Raw genomic sequence first — 18,172 nt, forward strand, 5'->3', positions numbered from 1 at the left:
TGCATGCAACCCTACTTTTATTCTTTGCAATAAGCACATATTCAATTAGAAGATATTAAGGAGATCTGTATCAGTGCTTGCATGAGTATAAGGACAGCTCTTAGCACAGCCAGGGCTCCTAAAAACACTGTACTTGGATTGTTTCAAAAACTATACTCACATTCAAGCCAAGGTGAGTACAGCTCATCTTCATACCTCCTATGTCGATACATGGAGGTTAAGAAAGGAGGGAGCAGGGCTAGCATACTTACTTACTAGTTATGACCTTTATGAATTCAGTGCATGCCTACCGAGGGCTGACAGCTGCTATCCTATGCCTACTTCCAGCAACTAAAGTCTATATAATAAAGAAGGACTTATTTCTGAGCAAAGTTACTGTAAGGAATGGAGATGACAAGATGGGAACCAATGGTTCTCAGGCTAGGCAAAACCATTACGTAAACACTGAGCGGGTGTCTCCCAATCTCAAGACTAGGTGGAAAACTGGTAGTCAAATATCTACTGACTTGGAAAAGAGTGAAGAAAAGGCCTAGAATTTGATTAGAAGTGTGTTGTCTGTCTCTTTCCCTCCCTCCCTCCCTCCCTCCCTCATCTATTTATCAGCTTTGATTTCTATGTTCTGCAGTAGGCAGATCTTCTGTATATGTCTGATTTCTTTCTGTTGGCAGTAAAGCAACTTATCTAACTCTGTCATATCTGTGACCTACTGCTGCAAGTATGGTCCTAAACATGGGGTTAAGTGACTAGAGAATTGAAATTTATTGCAGTGCAAATAACAGCAAGATCTATCTCCTCAAACTTGTGGCGGGATTTCTTGGGCCTTGACATCAGGGTTAAATAATGACTACAGATATTCTTGCAAGCCCATTTCACCATTGATTGAATTATCCAATATCAAAACCAAGTTGCACCCCAGATTCACCAGTTAGTACAATCTATGAACCAGCTAATCCAACCAGTAGGGCAAAAACTGACAGAGATAATAGCAAATTTACCCCTTGCTCCCTAAGTCCTGAGGATTTTCCCACCAACTCATCTAAAGCAGGATTTATAATTGGCCTAATGACAGATGGAGCTGCAACCCTCTTTCTAATGCTGAATAGCTTGGACTTGAACACCTGCATTAATTTTGTGATGTGCCTGAAGGCTAATTTTAACAATCCAGTCAAACAAGTAACTGGTAACTATGAAATCTATAGCCTCATACAGAGTAAGCACTCAGGGCAGGAACATACTTTTGACTTTCAATGTTTAGCTCAGGATGTCAGCTGGAATGAAAGAGTTTCAGTTGCCCAGTCATGAATGGGATCGGAGACCTTGCTTTAATCCATCTCTGCTTGAGTATCAATGGAAGACTGAAGGAAATAAAGTGCAATAGAGTACAAGCGGGAAATAGAGTATAGTAGAGTGCAGGCAGGAAGGAAAGAGACCATTAAACCTTTTTGCTCCCTCCTTGCATACCACCCACACATATGAGATTTCAGAAGTTGAATCCATGCAGCTGAGACCTAGCAGAGGTCTGCTATCTCTCTGAGAAAATTGTAGTGACACATGCAAGTTCTATGTTTATATTGTGAAGAATCTGTCCATTTGGCATACGAGTGCCCTACTAAGACCATGCTCTATCTTCCAAAGCATCCACAAGGTGTTACACTTGTGAGGAAGGTGGTCATTTTTGCAAACAGATATACTAAATGTAGCAGATTTGGTCAGTTAGGAAACATATCAGTCCAAGCTTCCGCGACTTAGAGGCTCGAATACCCAGAAATTAAGCAGAAGCCAGATACGGTTAATCCTTGCTTAATGACCACAATTAGGACCAGATTTTGGTCGCTAAGTGATGTGGTCATTAAGTGAATTCTCACATGACTGCTTTGCTTAGTGACCCCAATCTGGCAGTCCCAGTTGCCCTCATTAAGGGAATGCCAGGTCGTTAGGCAAGGCAACTTCCTGCTTGCTTCCCACAATCAAGTCAATGGGAAGCCAGCAGGAAGTTGCAAGCCCCAGGTGCTGCTATGTGGAGGGAGTGAGAGGGTGTGTGGGAAGGTCAGGGAGGGTGTGCGGGGGTGCAGTGTGGGTCGGGTGCGTGAGGGCCTCAGAACCACTTGGATTTTCAGCCCCAGAGTTGAGAGGCTTCTGAAGCCTCTCCACTCTGGAGCTGAAAATACTTCGTGGCTGAAAATCCTGCTTGGATTTTGGCATGGGGCATTTTCAGCCAGCTCCCCAAGATGAGAAGGAGTCCTCTCGGCTGGTGGCAGCGGCTTGTGACCTTCACTGCTGGCTTTTCCATTGACTTTTTGGGGAAGCCAGCATAGAATTGCAAATGGCGATCACATGATCACAGGGCATTTGGCAACCAGTTGTAACTGCGAATTGATTGCCAAGGGCCCAGATCATGATCACATGACTGCAGGGGCACTGCAATGGCTGTAACTTCGGGCACAGGTCATAAATCCTTCATTCAGCACTGTCATAAATTCGAATGGTCACTGAATGAAAGGTCGTTAAGTGAGGACTACCTGTCTCTCACCCCAATGCACCTCACAGGGTTGCTGTTGTGGGGAAAATAGGAGGAGGAAGGAGTGTTAGGTATGTTTACCACCTTGAGTTATTTATAAAAATAAATAATAATTAATAAAATAAATAAAAAATAAATAAAAGGCAGGATAAAAAAAAAAAGTACTTCTACTACTATTCAGCTCTTGTAACCAAACACAGTCTATTTACTTTTGAAAATGCTTTTCCTTTCTTCTCTAATGTCTTGCGGGAGATTTTCCTCTTCCCCCAACCTCCAAATCACAGTCTTTTTTTTTTGGAAATTGTACAGTAGAACTCTACACTTTGCCTGTTGCACACAGTTAACTTGCTTTGGCTGCTTCTTTGCGACGCTACTTGGCCTCTCCCCCCTCCCCCCCTCTTTTGGCTCTGCCTCAGTGTGTCTTGCCTCTTGGGCAGTAGCTCCAAGGCTTGCAGTTCCCTTTTGGACATCCTGGGACTGCCATTCAGTTTTCTTTCATTTGTAGGCTTTTCCTGAAGTCTTCCTTGCTCAAATTTTGTCACGATACCTGCATGCATGATGATCTTCCGATCTCTTTTATGGGCTACGCTCTCCCATTAAGGAGAAGGTGGGGCTGTTTTAAACCTTGTCCCAGGTAACACTGAAAATGTTGATATCTGGAGGAGGGAAGGAATAGCACTCAATGGGCAGTGACTTCATCCTTTCACATACATTCAATACTTTGATGAGCCCAAACTCCCTGCCTGGCTGCACTTTCAGGCTTTGCCACGTGCCAAGAGTTCTGCCTCTAAGGGAGAAGGGGACATATCACTACCATTACTAGTACCAGAGATAGAAACTGCCCTGTCCAAAGTTGAAAGGGAGAGTTCTGGAATGGGAAGAGTTCCTAATAAAGAAGCAGAAGAAATGACCTCCCCCAGTTGTTTGGTATTAGGATGAATGATAGAAAGGCCTGAAGGCAGGGTTGGATTTAGGCCAACCGACACCCTAAATACAGCCAACAACGGTACCCCTTGGCCTTCCATTGCTTAACTGACCAGGCATTAAGACTCAATAAGTATTGAAAATTAAAGTTGAGTGCACATGAAAGAGTTAAGGGCATGATAGTGAGGAGAGAGAGAGAGAAAATCTCTGTGGTGCCCCCCTTCCCTTGGTGCCCCGAGCACATACTTATTTTGTTTAATGGTTAATCCAGGGTTGCCTAAAGGAGAAAGGGGGATCAAAGATAGTGTCAGGGATAAGGCCTGCCAGCAGTTCTCAGGCTAGATAGAACTGCTATGTAAATATTGAGTAGATGTCTCCCAATTGCATGGCTGGGTAGAGACATTCAAATGAGGGAAGAAAAAGCCTAAAATTTAAATCCTGGAGCATCCGTGTGTGCGTGTGTGTGCGTGTGTGTGGTGTGTCTTATTTTTGTGTTCTGCAGCAGAACTTCTGCAGCAGAACTTCTGCACTTCTTTCTTGTCTGCAATAAACTAACTTATCTAGCTGTGTCATGTCTGTGTGTTTTTGCTGTAAGCAAGTTCCTGAATATGGGGTTGACTGTCTGGAGAGTTGAGATTTATTGTCATTCCTGGCATGAAGTCTGACCCATACTGAGTTGTAAAACTACAGTGGAACCTCGGGTTACGAACATAATCCGTTCCGTGACTCTGGTCGCACCCCGAATTGGTCGCAACCCGAAGGAAATTTCCCCATAAGGTTCAATGTAATTACTGTTAATCGTTCTGGCGTGGAGGACAGGCAGGCGGCTATTGCTTGGAGGGAGAGTCCCCCTCCCTACGACCATGTGTCAGGGGCGGAAAAATGGCCACGGACCACGTGTCAGGGGGAGAAAAATGGCCGTGGACCACGTGTCGGGGTGGAAAAATGGCCGTGGACCACGTGTCAGGGGCGGAAAAATGGCTGCGGACCACGTGTCAGGGGCGGAAAATGGCCACGGACCACGTGTCAGGGCGGAAAATGGCCGCGGACCACGTGTCAGGGGCGGAAAATGGCCACGGACCACGTGTCAGGGGCGGAAAAATGGCCGTGGACCACGTGTCAGAGGTGGAAAAATGGCCGTGGACCAAGTGTCGGGGCATAAAAATGGCCATAGACCACGGGTCGGGCGGGAAATGGCCACGGACCACGTGTCAGGGGCGGAAAAATGGCCGCAGACCGTGTCACGGGAGGGAAAATGGCCACGTATCCTGTTCGTACCCCGAGGCGGAGTTCGCAAACTGAGGTAAATTTTTGCGGCCGGAGCTGGTCGTAACCCGAAAAGTTCGTTAACAGAGGCGTTCGTAACCCGAGGTACCACTGTACAACATTATTCCTGGATACTTGGGAATAAGCCTAATTGAACTCAATGAATTAACATAGAAAGCATTCTTAAGTACCCTCTGAGGGATTAGTCATCCTATTGTATGGTGTTCAAATGTCCCACACATATCAGTGAACGTATTTTTTTACCAGAATATGTGGAGAGTTAAGCAGAGGACCACACATTGATTTTAACATTTGCATTCAGATGTGATAGCACATCCCTGATTATGGAAGAAACAGAGCGTTCTACTCCCTCTGGGCCAAAACAAACAAAAAAACAAAACCACCCCCTCAGTTTTTCTAGGAATGAAGATGAACTGAATTCCAGTTTCATACACTGGAGTCTGGACTGGGTTGTACTCAGGCATGGTGTGGAGACTAAACATTGTTTACTGTTCTGTTTTAAAAAGGTTGAGGAAAATATGGCTGCTACAAAATATTTTTTATTTATTATTTGCAAAAACGTGTATGCTACTTCAGTCATGGTCTCTAAGAGGCTTACAACTAGCACAGTAAATCCACCATAATAGAATAATAGCCAACAATTATCAGATCAGATCATTGATCACTATCAAAAAATGTAAAATTTGAATAGAAATCTTTCAATAAAAATTTACCAGATAGCCCACATGAAACTCAAACTTCACTTATTCACTGTCTTCAATGTTTTAACTGCCCTCAGGGATATTAACAGGGAGGGAGCCACCCTAACTTTGGGGGGAGGGCATTTTCTGGCCCCATATCATCTACCAAAGTATGGGGACTCGCAGCATGCCTTCTCTGCTGGCTTAAATGGAATGGTCAGATTCCATAGGGAGCAGGCAGTCTCATGACACTCAGGACCAAGCCATATAGGACTACTTAGGTAATAACCAGCACCTTGATTTGCAGCTGGAAACAAACTGGCAGCTCCTATAATAAAACTGTACTATGGCTAAATGGCTCTTACTCATTAGTAATCAGACAGCTACATTTTGTACCAACTATGGTTTCCAAGCAGTCTTCAAATGTAGAACAGATTGCAGTAGTCCAGTCATGGGGAAATAAAGACATGGATGATCATTGCTCCCACGTTCCATTTCAAGAACATCTGCAACATCTGCAGTCCTATCCAGAGCTAAAGATAGAACTGTCCTAGGATTAAAAGGCTTCTAAAACAACAGCTATTCTGTCTTGCTCGGGTGACATCTTAGACTATTTCTCCCCATCCAGTTCCTCCCAGCCTTCAAATATACATTCAAGACTTCTATCACAACTTCCTCTTGGCCATTCATATGCATATTAATGATACCATACCCCATACTGACAGATGTCCTCTTCATGGGGAAGAGGGCTAGGCTTGGAGCACACCCTGGAGAGGCTAAGGGCCTGACTTCTTTTCCCCCATGACAGACTGAAGCTGACCACTTAGGAAGAAGCAGAACCACTGCAGAACAGTGCCTCTGACCCCAAAATCTTGCATGCAGCTTAGAGATCCAACTCTAAAGGCCACTTAAAGATCCAGCAGAACCAAGAGGTATCTCATTTTCTCTGTCCAGGTCCTGTCACCGGTTATCCGCAAGAGTGACCAGTGAGGTTTTAATTCCGTGTACAGGCTATATAGGCCTGAACCTTGGCTGAAAAGGGATCTAGATAATCCGTTTAATCCGTGGCCCTCTGTAATGGTTGTTCCACCCCTTTCTCCATTTCTTACCTTAAAAAGGAAGTTGTCCATGTTGGCTGGGTCAAGGGATGGTCTTTTGGTTGAGAAAAAGTCTTAAAAGCAGTTCCATGCTTTTGAAAGTTCATAAGTATTTTATTTGGGCAAGGGATATACTTTAAAGTGCTTCTGAATAATTAAGGCGGGAGTTATCAAGTTAAAGTATATAACTATGCAAATTAGACAAAGTAGGTGTTAGGTTGGAAAATTGCGGGTTGGCTTACCCATGGATGGCTCATTTTTCACGGTAGTTTGGTTAATAATTCGAGGGCTGACTTAACCGCGGATGGGCTTATACATGAGTATAGACGGTATTTTAGTTACCGTATCTATCTAATTTGCCCTATGCTCAAAGACAGTAAAGTGCAATATGCGCAGACTTAAGTTACAGCTAGCTATTATTTAACAAATTTTTTTGCAGACTTACTTTTATTCTATCTCCTTCTTTAACTGTAAGCTAATCTGAGAGTTATGACTGAGAAATGACTCACAATTGTTCCAGAAATGTTCTGGGAAAAAGAATCCTTATGCAGAAAAAAGGGATATTTGTAATACGTTTGTAAATGTGTTACATTTTTGATGTAAATATAAAACTTAATAAACATTAATATATTATAATACACAATAGCAATATGCCTTATAATAAAATTTCCTTCTGCAGTTTCTTAATTTGCAATGGGTGGTTGGGAGTGATGGGTACTGTAGTCCCTCATGTTAGGAGGACCAAGATTAGGAAAAGTGTTCAGTCTTATTAAGTGACTAAGGTTATCAATCAATAAAATGAGATATGACTTGAATATAACAAGTCAAATAGGTATGCATTATTACATATTTTATGTTTATAATGAGCTTATAACAAGCCTAGTCCAAATGTTACATAAAATTAAGAATCTGTTCCAAGTTTACTCTTGAATAATCTCCTGTTTGGTGAAAGAATAAACCCAACTAAGTAAAAGACAAAGTAGATATATTTGAAATATTGATTATATATAGCTTCTGAAAAATGGTAATAAGGAATGCCTGGTTGTAGTATGCATGATTCTCTCCCATCTGAAAAGTTTGATTAATGTATACCTAATCTTTCTTTCATGCTAATAGACTATAAAGTGTTCCCTTAGAAAAAAAAAGTGAATTATCAGACCAGTAATGCAAGTGGTTTTAAAGAAATCCATTTATAATGCTGCATCTTCAGCAAGTAATTCTTGACCTGGAAAATGATTTTGCTAAAAATGACTAATTTTGCCAATTTGATATTTTTGCTTTGAATGTGTTTTTACACCAGCAGGCTAATCTGTTCTAAAGCATGTGTACCAGCTGGAGAACAGAAGTGTCAAATGTATAACAGTCTTGAAATCCTTCTGCAAAACATGTTTCAGCATTAGATTTTTCTGTGTCTTTTGAAATCATATTAAGTCAAACCATCTTATGTTTAGAACTCAAAAACAAATCTCACCAACGATACGTCTATGTATTCAGAAACATAAGTTGATTCTTTCTTTTGCTTTTTGCTTTAATCTCAGTGCTTATGTAAAGAGGGCTGCAAACATTTTTTAGTTGTGCAATCTGTATGGATTAGAACATAATTTATCCTTTAGATTTGGCACTTTGAATTGTGCAGTACAGGTTTGGTTAAAAAGGAAATGTAAATTTAACATGAAATGCAGGTAGAAATTTATACTTTGAAACAAAACATATATATAATTCTGGTATGTATTTAAATATATACTGTATTTAAATACATAAATATGAGTACCCATGGAGAATCAATCCACAGATTGATGTGGAAATAGGAGAAAATGAATTTCTGAATGCATGCATGCAAAATTGGCCAAGGCTATTATCTACTGATTCATCTGAACTTGATCAATAATAATGAATGCAATCTAACACCTAAGGCAGCACTTCTGCAAAATTAAAGCAATTTACTGTATTTACCCAGAAAGAAATGAGAAACCAACAGAATTCCTGTGCAATTACCAGCTTCCTGATCAACTCGGGATCCCTTAGTCCAATTGCTGGAGATTTTCTCTCCCCTCACTGCAACAAATATGCCCATATGACACATGTATATGTACCTCTGTATATGCCCACTTGCTACAGTAAAGGGTAGGGCCAGAGCAAAACTTGCAATTCATTGAATTAATTACTGTAAATTCATTGGGGGGGGGGGAAGAAATACCACCCCATGTTTGTAATTAGTTATTTCTATATACCTCCAGCCGCAACAATCTCTCTCATGCATACATAGAAACACATATTATTTTCCATTTAAACCATTTTAAATTTGAAACATTACCATTTCAAGATCAAAATAGGCTAAATGCAAAACACCCATCATAGCAGGCCATTTTGAACTTGCAACGGATTGAAATGGTTTTCACCCCACCTTTACCAGTATTATAAGATTCTCTTTCCTTTTATTTGCTGTATAGTGTTTGTAGAGTAACTAGAGAATAATGAATTTGATGAGAGAAGGGAAAACCTTCCTATCTGCTTCAAAACGTTGTATCAGAAATAGTGGTGATTATTCTGGCATATGGATTTGTAGAAACCTAGGAATGAAAGTAATTGATCACTCATGAATATAGGTAGTCCTTGGGTTACAACTACTCATTCAGTGACCATTCAAAGCCACAATGGTGCTGAATGAATGGGACTTACGACTGGTCCTCAAGGTTGCAGTTGTCGCAGCATCTGTGCAGTCATGTGATTGTGATTCTGGCACTTGGCAACTGGCTCACAATTATGATGATTGCAGTGTCCCACAGTCACGTGATTGCCATTTGCAAACTTCCCTGCCAGCTTCCCGCAAGCAAAGTCAACGGGAAAGCTGGTAGGAGGTTGCAACTTAGTCCTGCTCCCACCACTTTTTCTCCTGAAGAGCCCTCGGGTGGCATGGGGATCTCATACTCTGTAGCGCCCACCTGCCTGTATTCTGTAGCACCCACCCATGGCACCTGCCTGCCTGCGCTCCATAGCACCCGCCCACTTGCACCAGCCCGCGCACATTCCATAGTGCTCTCCAATGGCATCCGCCCACCAGCCCACACTCTATAGTGCCCACCTATGGCACCTGCCCACCTGCACTCTATAGTGTCCACCTGCATTCCATAGTGCTCACCCATGGCACCCGCCTGTCTGCACTCAGTGCCCATCCGCAGCACCCACCTGCCCGCACTCTGGGGCACCCACCCAGAGCACCCACCTGCCCACACTCCGTAGTGCCCACCTGCAGCACCAGCCCACCAGCCTGTACTCCATAGTGCCTGCCTGCCCATATTTCATAGCACCAGCCCGCAGCACCTGCCTGCCTGCACTCTGTAGCACCCACCCATGGCACCTCCCGCCTGCCAGCCTGCTTCTCACATTGTAGTCACATGAAATCCTTGCCTAACGACCATGCGGTCCTCACCTAACGACCATAACTGTGGCTGCTGGGACTGCCATCACTAAGCAATGTGGTCACATGATGTTTTGCTTAATGACTACTTCGCTTAACAACAAACATTCTGGTCCCAATTGCCGTGGTAAGAAATGTGCATGACAGAATCACAATGCAGCTTTTTTTTTTTAATAGGAATTTTGAATAAAAAAGCAGTGAATTGGGAAAGCAATTGCTTAAACCATTCCTCACCCACCATCTTCTGTAATATCCACCAACAGTTAAGGTTGCACAGCTCATTGCGTTTTGAATATCAGGGGGTAGAAATCCACTTGGTGAATGGAGAAACAATTAAAAGGCAGGTCCACCCTTTCTGTTGGGCCCATGCCAGTATGGGCCACTCACCGCTTCCTAAGTGCAGTAATGGGTGTCATCTTCCCATTTCCATTCTGTTGTAAATGAACCCCAGATCCATGTTTTCCAGCTTTGATTCAAAATTGCTCCTTTCCAACCCAAAATGAAAGTGGATGGTCTCCAGACTTTGTTTCATTCTAGTAGCAGCCTCAGCTTTCATTGGCTACAAGGCCTGGTATATCTTCTCCCTTGCAACAGCTAATTGCTGTCCTGGGTGGACATTTTGTCCTGGGCTGCTAATTCTTTGCTGGTCAATATTTGCTGTGTTTTTATAATCTTGCAGTTGATACAGTAATGGCCCTAGAAGCTTATGCTCCATTCAACCCTTTCATCTCCCAGTGGGCAACTTTCAGTTTCAGCCCTTGCTTTCCTACTCCCTACCCAAAATACTGCAAAGCTTCCCTTCCCTTCCCTTCCCTTCCCTTCCCTTCCCTTCTCTTCACATCTTTAAGTTGCAATAAATTCCTACTTAGTTTCTGTGAAGCTGAACTATCAGTTCTCCTTGCTAAAAGTTTCTATGAACCTATGGAGGAATGTAGGAGTGAAAGAACAACTGGTTCCCTATTGCTTTGATTATTATAACCTCAGATCAATAGTGGGACAATAAAGTGGGGGGAAGAAAAAAGAACGGGTCTGCACCACTGCAAATATTTATTATGATCATAGATCAACTTATACAGAACAAAATAACATTTTTTAAAAAGTAAAATTAGCACCTGTGTCAATAACCACTATTGACCATTTGTGGGCAGAATTTACACATAATGTAACAAATTAGAGAGACAATGGCATACAGCCACCCGAGATTGAGCAGTAACAGGTCTGTCATGCCCTTAGATGTCCGGGGATGCATGTGCGCTTCACTATATTCGTATTAAGGGAAATAAAGTGGGAAGGAGGGATGATGGCATTATTTGTGCAAACCTCTGAGAAAGGTTTGTGCAAAGCAAAGGCCCAGGGAATAGTGAGGAGGGCACAATCCCTAAAAGGAAAGGGTGGGCACTGTAGACTGGTCCACAAGGACCCAGCCAGTATGGCGTCTTCCCTGCATGGATGAGAAGGGTAAGAAGCAGAGGAGTGACCAGTGAGGTCTTACGGTAGCCTTAGTATGGATTGAGCACCAGCTCCATTGCTTACTTATTGCAATCCAGACTGAAATTTCTAAAGTTGGGTTAAGAAACACCCAGGAGAAGCATGAAAGACAAGCAGCTTAGGCTACAGGGCAGAATTGCCCAGAGACACCTGAACTATTTTGAAGAAACAAAGAACATCTCCATACCTGCTTTTTGGGGAGGAAAGAAGGGGAAGAATTGTGCCTAACATGTAATTAGCTTCTTTGGGATTTTTTTCCTTATTTTTTTCCTTTAAATCTAATTTCAAACACACCAATTCTTATGTGCAAAAGAACAAAGAGCAGCCCCCTATTTAATGCCCTATTTCTTTGTTTTTAAATTATGTTGTCTGCCACAGAGCAAACAAAAAGACAATAAAATAGCTACCATTAGCATATTTAACAATGGCAAGAAATCTATAAGAACTTTGGACACAATCTCTGGACAACTGCTAGAAATAAAGATTTAAATAATCTAGAAATAAATTAAAAGGGTAACAGAAGATGTGGCTTGATATACACACTTTCCATAATTTTATCTTGCCTGGAGGATAACTAAGAACTGGCTTAAACTGCCGTTTGTTTTTTGTTTTGTTTTTGTAAAATCAACTTTTCTCCCCTGTGTTATTGTTTAGACGAGTGTTGTGAATTTGCAACACTTTCTTGAAGTCTTATGTAGGAATAGATGAGACATTTATTTTTTCAAATTCATTTTATCTCTCTATATAGATTTTTTTTCAAAAGTATCTCTCACAAGTACAAAAGAGCAAATACAAAAGTCTGCTCTATTAGAAAAAGTAAAAAAAAATGTACAAAGATTCAGATTTTACTGTACACTTTCAGCCTCATTGATAAATCTATGCAGAACTGGAAGGAAAGAAACCTTGCAGATCACAATGTGAGAAAATCGAACAGGGAAGGACAATGGCAACTCACAATCTGGACATATATGCCTTATTTGCAGGACCTATTTTCATTAAAATCCACTGAAGAAGTCTTTTTTTAAAAGCATCAATTATTTAACAAATGAACTGGAAAAGTTATCAAGTTTTACAGTTGTGACTTTCAAAACAATTTAGACCAGATTAAGATGTGCAAGCATAATTGCACACAATACATGCAAAGCAAGACAATGTTATTTGTTTATAGTTTCATCATATATGGTATTTTTTCCTTCATGAATTTAATTTAAAAACTGGCATATTAGAATCTAACTTACTCCATCCAAAAGTAGGCTTTTGATTGTGTAGTCTGATGTGCATCTACACAGAAGCTCCATTGGATTCAGGGGCCTTGCTTCTAAGGAAGAATCTGGAGTCGCACTTCATATTGCTCTGCTTTACTGCAATATTGAACATGTGTGTTCAATATTAGGTGCCTTTCCACATCCTGTGTGAATGATCCCCACTGAATTTTTCCTATTGTTTTTTTTAAAGTGATTTCACTTTAATTGATATATCTAATGTATATGTATACATGGAACATACTTTAATTTGGTAAAGTGCCGAGAAGCAATCTTCATTTAATGATGATATATAAAATATTAAATGATGAAATAGAATTGGATCTAAACACAATCACGCTTACAGTAGCCCCAATGAAATAAATGAAGCTTAAGTTAATCATGATTGTGTAGTCCCACTGATTTAAATGATTTAATCATAAGCATTACTCAGTCTGAATACAATAAAATAATCATTTGATTTTCATATAGATAAGACAGCAACTTGAGATGGAGACTTCTTTCTTCTGGGAATAAAACCAAAATGGATGTGTGAAAGGAGATCTTAAGTGATATTTGTTTTCCTGAACCTAGATATGTGGCCATTCGAGATAGTCTCCTGTAAAGCTAGATGGCTAGACAGCTTTTATTTGGAAATGGCCTTCTGAATTGCAGGCAGTATTTTTTATCCACTGGTAAGCAAGCCTGTCTGTATGCTGATCACAGTAATTGACAGCATTCAAGGAACGAAAGAAGACCCTGTTCCTATCTTCTGCTGCTATTCTTCCATCATAGCTAAAGAATGCATTTATGATATATCAATAGCTCTTGAATTTTTCTCAGTCAAGGGTATAACTATGAGAATACACTCTGTCAAGCAGGCTAGTAAAAGGTAAGCTACAAATGTTTACTTGGAACTAAGATCTAAAGCATATGATACATAAAATGTGTATCCCACTGCCCCTTTTTTGTGGTTTTATTTTTTCTGCTCTAAGCATACAAGTGACTTAATCCAGACTGGGATCACTGAGGATCAGGACAGTAATGCTTCGCTCTGTTTTATTTTGTTTTTTTTAATCAACTCACTGGGCAGGGGCCTGGATTTTTTAAAAACTTCATTGGCACCAACACACACGCATGCGTGTACGCACACACACACACACTTATATGTGGGGTATGTGGATCTGAATGTTTTCTTTAAAGTGCAGGACTGGAGGGGAGGATTCCGCCTTCCCGTATATGTCTCTTTTTTCTGGACTGAGTCAGTATTTACACTACAGGAAATAAAACCAGTAATTAGGACAACAAGGAATGAGTGTGTATATTATCTAATTTGGCCCTCAGTTCCAGTGATTTCAGAGGTGATTGTTCCCAAGTAACTTTGGACTACATTGTAGTAATATTTTAGACTCAGAAAGTATATCTGCTCCAGTACATGCATAAAACAGTTAAAGTAGTTATCATTTCTCCTCTCCCAGAGAAATGGGACGCATTGCAATGGGTGGTCTAGAAGGATATTCTTGCTAATTCTGTAATTTTTGGGGAATCCTAGCATTAAGCATCTGTAAAATCAATGCACACATTACCAATGGATAGAGTGGGTTTGCAGTAATAGTCAGCATACTGTCAGAATGGAACCTATGCGTATACAATTCATCGGAATCACCATAAACATTTGGTGATTTCTCAAAGAAACTTACAGGTACTTCTATAGACACATGACAGTCTTTAGAATGCGCTTGTAGTCTGACCACTATGCCCCCACCTAGTTTCCACCTTGCCCCCCAGCATGTATATTCCATATGCACATCTATGCAGAACACCCCAGAGAGAGAGTTTATATGAAACACAGGTTCTCACTAAGAACAGTACTGCATTTCTTTCCTCTTCAGCATAAATGCACCAAACACTGATTACGGAGAATCATTTTCATTTTGACTAGAGAATAGAATGGGCACATTCAAGGAAGTCTCTTTACACTGGGCTTTTGACTACTGGCAGCCTGTTTCCATTTGCAAAAGGACTTCTTGACTGCAAGGAAATGAGTGCTAGGAATGGATTTGTAAGGCTGATTGGTTTTGCACTGTGTCCTAAAATCCTCACGGCTGTTCATCGGTAATTCATATACGCTGACTGACAATCGGTCTGGCAATCGCATTTAGCAAGCAGTGGTGTGGCTTATGTTGTGAACTGGAAAGATGACAAATAAGTGACCTTTCATAGGCTGTATTGGTTGCCTTCTAGTGCGGTAACTCAGGGATAGAGCACATGGTGCTCGTGCACAGGCCCCTGATATCTCCATAAGGCACTGAAAGATTTCTGTCTAAAAGCCTGGAGAAGATTTGTCATTTATTTATTTCTTTACTATTCAGATTTATTTGTCAAAAAGAATGTCTTGGATTCTGGCTTGATGCAAAGCTGCTGCCTGTATTTTTAATTGTGAGGCTTAGTCCTGAGTATATTGACAAAACAGTTTGTTTCTACCGTCTATGGGGCGATCTCAGAAGGAGCTCACGCACACCGAACAAATTGCCATCCAGGTGTCTCCTTTATAGTGACCAGCAGTCCTAAGTGAGTTCGTTCTGGCTGGGAATACGGCTGCTACCCTAGCCATTTCTATCTGTATAAAGCTACAAAGAAACAAAGAGCTATAAAAGAGCTTTTTACAAACCGACAGAAGCAGCAGCAATTTAAACATTCTCATTCTGAGAACCCGAGCCTATTTCGTATTCTGCTCCTTTATTTTGGACAGATGAACAACACCCACCTCTGGTCGTTATCATCTGTGCTGAACCCTGATAAGCTGCTTGACGTTTTAATATTCTCTCACAGCCACCCATATAGAGGCACTGTGGGAATGTCCAGAAGACGGCATGTTACTTGTCTGATTTTGTTTGGGAAATCTGAGCTGCGGAGCTGGAGGGCCAAACCCAAGTGCAGCTGCCTGAGCGTATTGGGTGTTTTCATCAGCACTCCTACCGGGGGGGGGTAGCTTCTAATGTCCTCATAGAAGAATAGCGATGTCCTCAGAGGTGCAGAACTTTTCCTCACAAAAATTTATATACGCCACCCAGAGTTGCTTGGTGTGAGATGGGTGGTTATATAAATGTGACAAACAAACAAACAAATAAATAAATATTTGCAACAGCTCTTCCCCTCAAACTAGATAGACACTGGAATTTGAAGGCTTACATTTGCTGGAAGAACATAGCTCAGGGCTTACCTCATTGCTTGGTCCCTATTTATGAAGCAGCGTGACATGCATTTGGGACAGCTTCTACTTGTTACTGCTCGCTGGTCAAGCCAGTGGACAGTTGAATTTCTCTTGGCAGAGAAATAAGCCAATAAACGAAAAGTTGTCCTTCTCTTTTACGCTTGTGTGCACAGATAAAAAAAAATTAACTGAAGAGCATGAGTTGAATTGTTTTAAAGATAAATGGTTGTGATGGTTGAGATGGAATACCTGTTATATCTTATCACATTATATACATTTATTACAAGCCATTATCTTAACAAGCCTTCCTTTACCATGTGTCTTCCTACATGCTTAAATTGCAACTCCCAGGACTCTCAGTCGGCAAGTTACAGTGTCCCATCATATTTGAAGGGCACTGGGTTAATTAGGAGAAGCTGGCCTAATTAAGCAGACTGTTTCTGAGAGGTACCAAATTCAAAGGAAGCAGGGAAATTGCATCTTGTTGTTGTTGAGGCTGCAATCCTGTACATTTATATAAAAATGACACACTGAACTCAGTCTGGCTTTCTCCTGAGTAGATATATATAGGAGGCATTGTTAAGAACGAGATGCAATGTGTACTTGGTAATTTATTAATTTGGAATTTGTTAAGTCTCCAACTTCATACTTTCTCATCTCTATTTTAAACTCATTTAGTGTCCAATTAATTGTTCTACAAAGAAAACTCCTTTCAGATTTCTTTTCAGTCTTTCTGTCCTCCTTCAGTGTGCTTCTTCCATTCATATTGCCATTTTGTTTTTATGCTTTTAACAATTGATTCTTTAGATTCCTTCTTTGCTCCCTGTGACATCCACTTGCATTTATTTTGCTGGAATCTGCAGCTTTCTTTATAACCTTCTTCAGCTGGACTTCTACATTTTAAAGGAAGCCTTCTTTAATGTTTAATGGACTCCGTTGTTTAACCATGCAATTATCCTCTTGGATTTGTTCATTTTCCCACACCCTATAGAATTCATTTTATCTGGCCTAATTATTGCATATCTAAATAACTTCAGTGTTGTGAAAGGTCCTGAACTTCATGACTCTCTCCTTATACTTATTTTTAACAAATATTCCCATTTTTCAGAAACTCCTTCTCCTGATATTAAATATTTGTCTGCACTTCAGCTTCTGGGCAATTTTCCATTCACAGAACGTTTTGCTAATAAATTTTAAAAATGAGGATTGATATAAACCATATGCCAATGAAAATGAAAATAAATGCAACCAAAGTTAAGAGTAAATAAGGGAAGTATGTTTTGGGATTGGCTTGTTTGTTGCACACAATAATGAAGTTGAGCTTGCTTTTCATTTTTAAGCACAATAATGAGCACTTCCACACCACTACAATTTCTGCTCTCCAGAAGCTGTTTGGAAATGACTCACAATCATTTTCATGTTTGCCAACCCAGAAAACAGTGAGAAGGACAGAAAATGCTGTAAATTATGGACAATAATGACATCACCCTTTTCTTCCATACAAAGGAATAAGAAAGCAACCTGATGCTTTGAACAGGACTGTCCCTGGTCAGGAGAAGGGAATGCCAGAATCTTGTTGAGGTTACTTCTACTTGCTTGCCTGAGCAGGTAAAAGGGAACTGCAAAGCTGTCAAGTCAGAATCTTCCTTCTAAAACCTGGCAGGAAGGCTGAAATTCAGAAATCAGGGTAGAGGAGAGACCCCACCCCGAGTGGGGATAATGGCCTACTCCCAAATTCCATAAAGCTCTAGCAATTCCATCTGAAAACTGGATTCAGAGTTCTTCTGTCCTAGTTTAGGATCAGCAGACAGCTGGCTCAATTTACAAGTGGTTTACTACCAAGTAATATTGCAGTCAATTGCAAAGGCAGGCAGAGATTTGGCTGCACAGATGCACACCCACTCTGGAGGAATATAGGGAGTATGCCTTGCCTGATTGCCAGACATGGCACATGTGGTTTAGAGTTCAGTCAACCTGTAGGATACAAACAGAGCACAGGTTCAGGGAAATGGGACACAGCACAACAGACAGACAAGTGTAGCCACAACAGTCCAAGAGTCAAATGCCAAGGAGCTTAGTCAGGTGGTCTGATCCAAAGAGCTGAGAGTCAAGGAGCAGAGCAGGAAGTAAGGAACCCAGATCTGCCAAGTGGTTTCCAATGGAAAGGCCGGTGGTGGTGGTGGTGATGGTGGTTCTTAAATACGTCAGATGCAGGTGTGGCTCAGTTGCAGGCTTTGGCATCTTTCCTTCTGTGGGGAGCTGAGCAGATCACCTTTGCTTGTTTCTTGGAAACTGCTGACACACC

The sequence above is a fragment of the Python bivittatus genome, unplaced genomic scaffold, assembly GCF_059951505.1.
Source record: "Python bivittatus isolate LINGU-HERP-01145 unplaced genomic scaffold, Pbiv_v1 ctg000700_np1212, whole genome shotgun sequence".
Taxonomy (NCBI): domain Eukaryota; kingdom Metazoa; phylum Chordata; class Lepidosauria; order Squamata; family Pythonidae; genus Python; species Python bivittatus.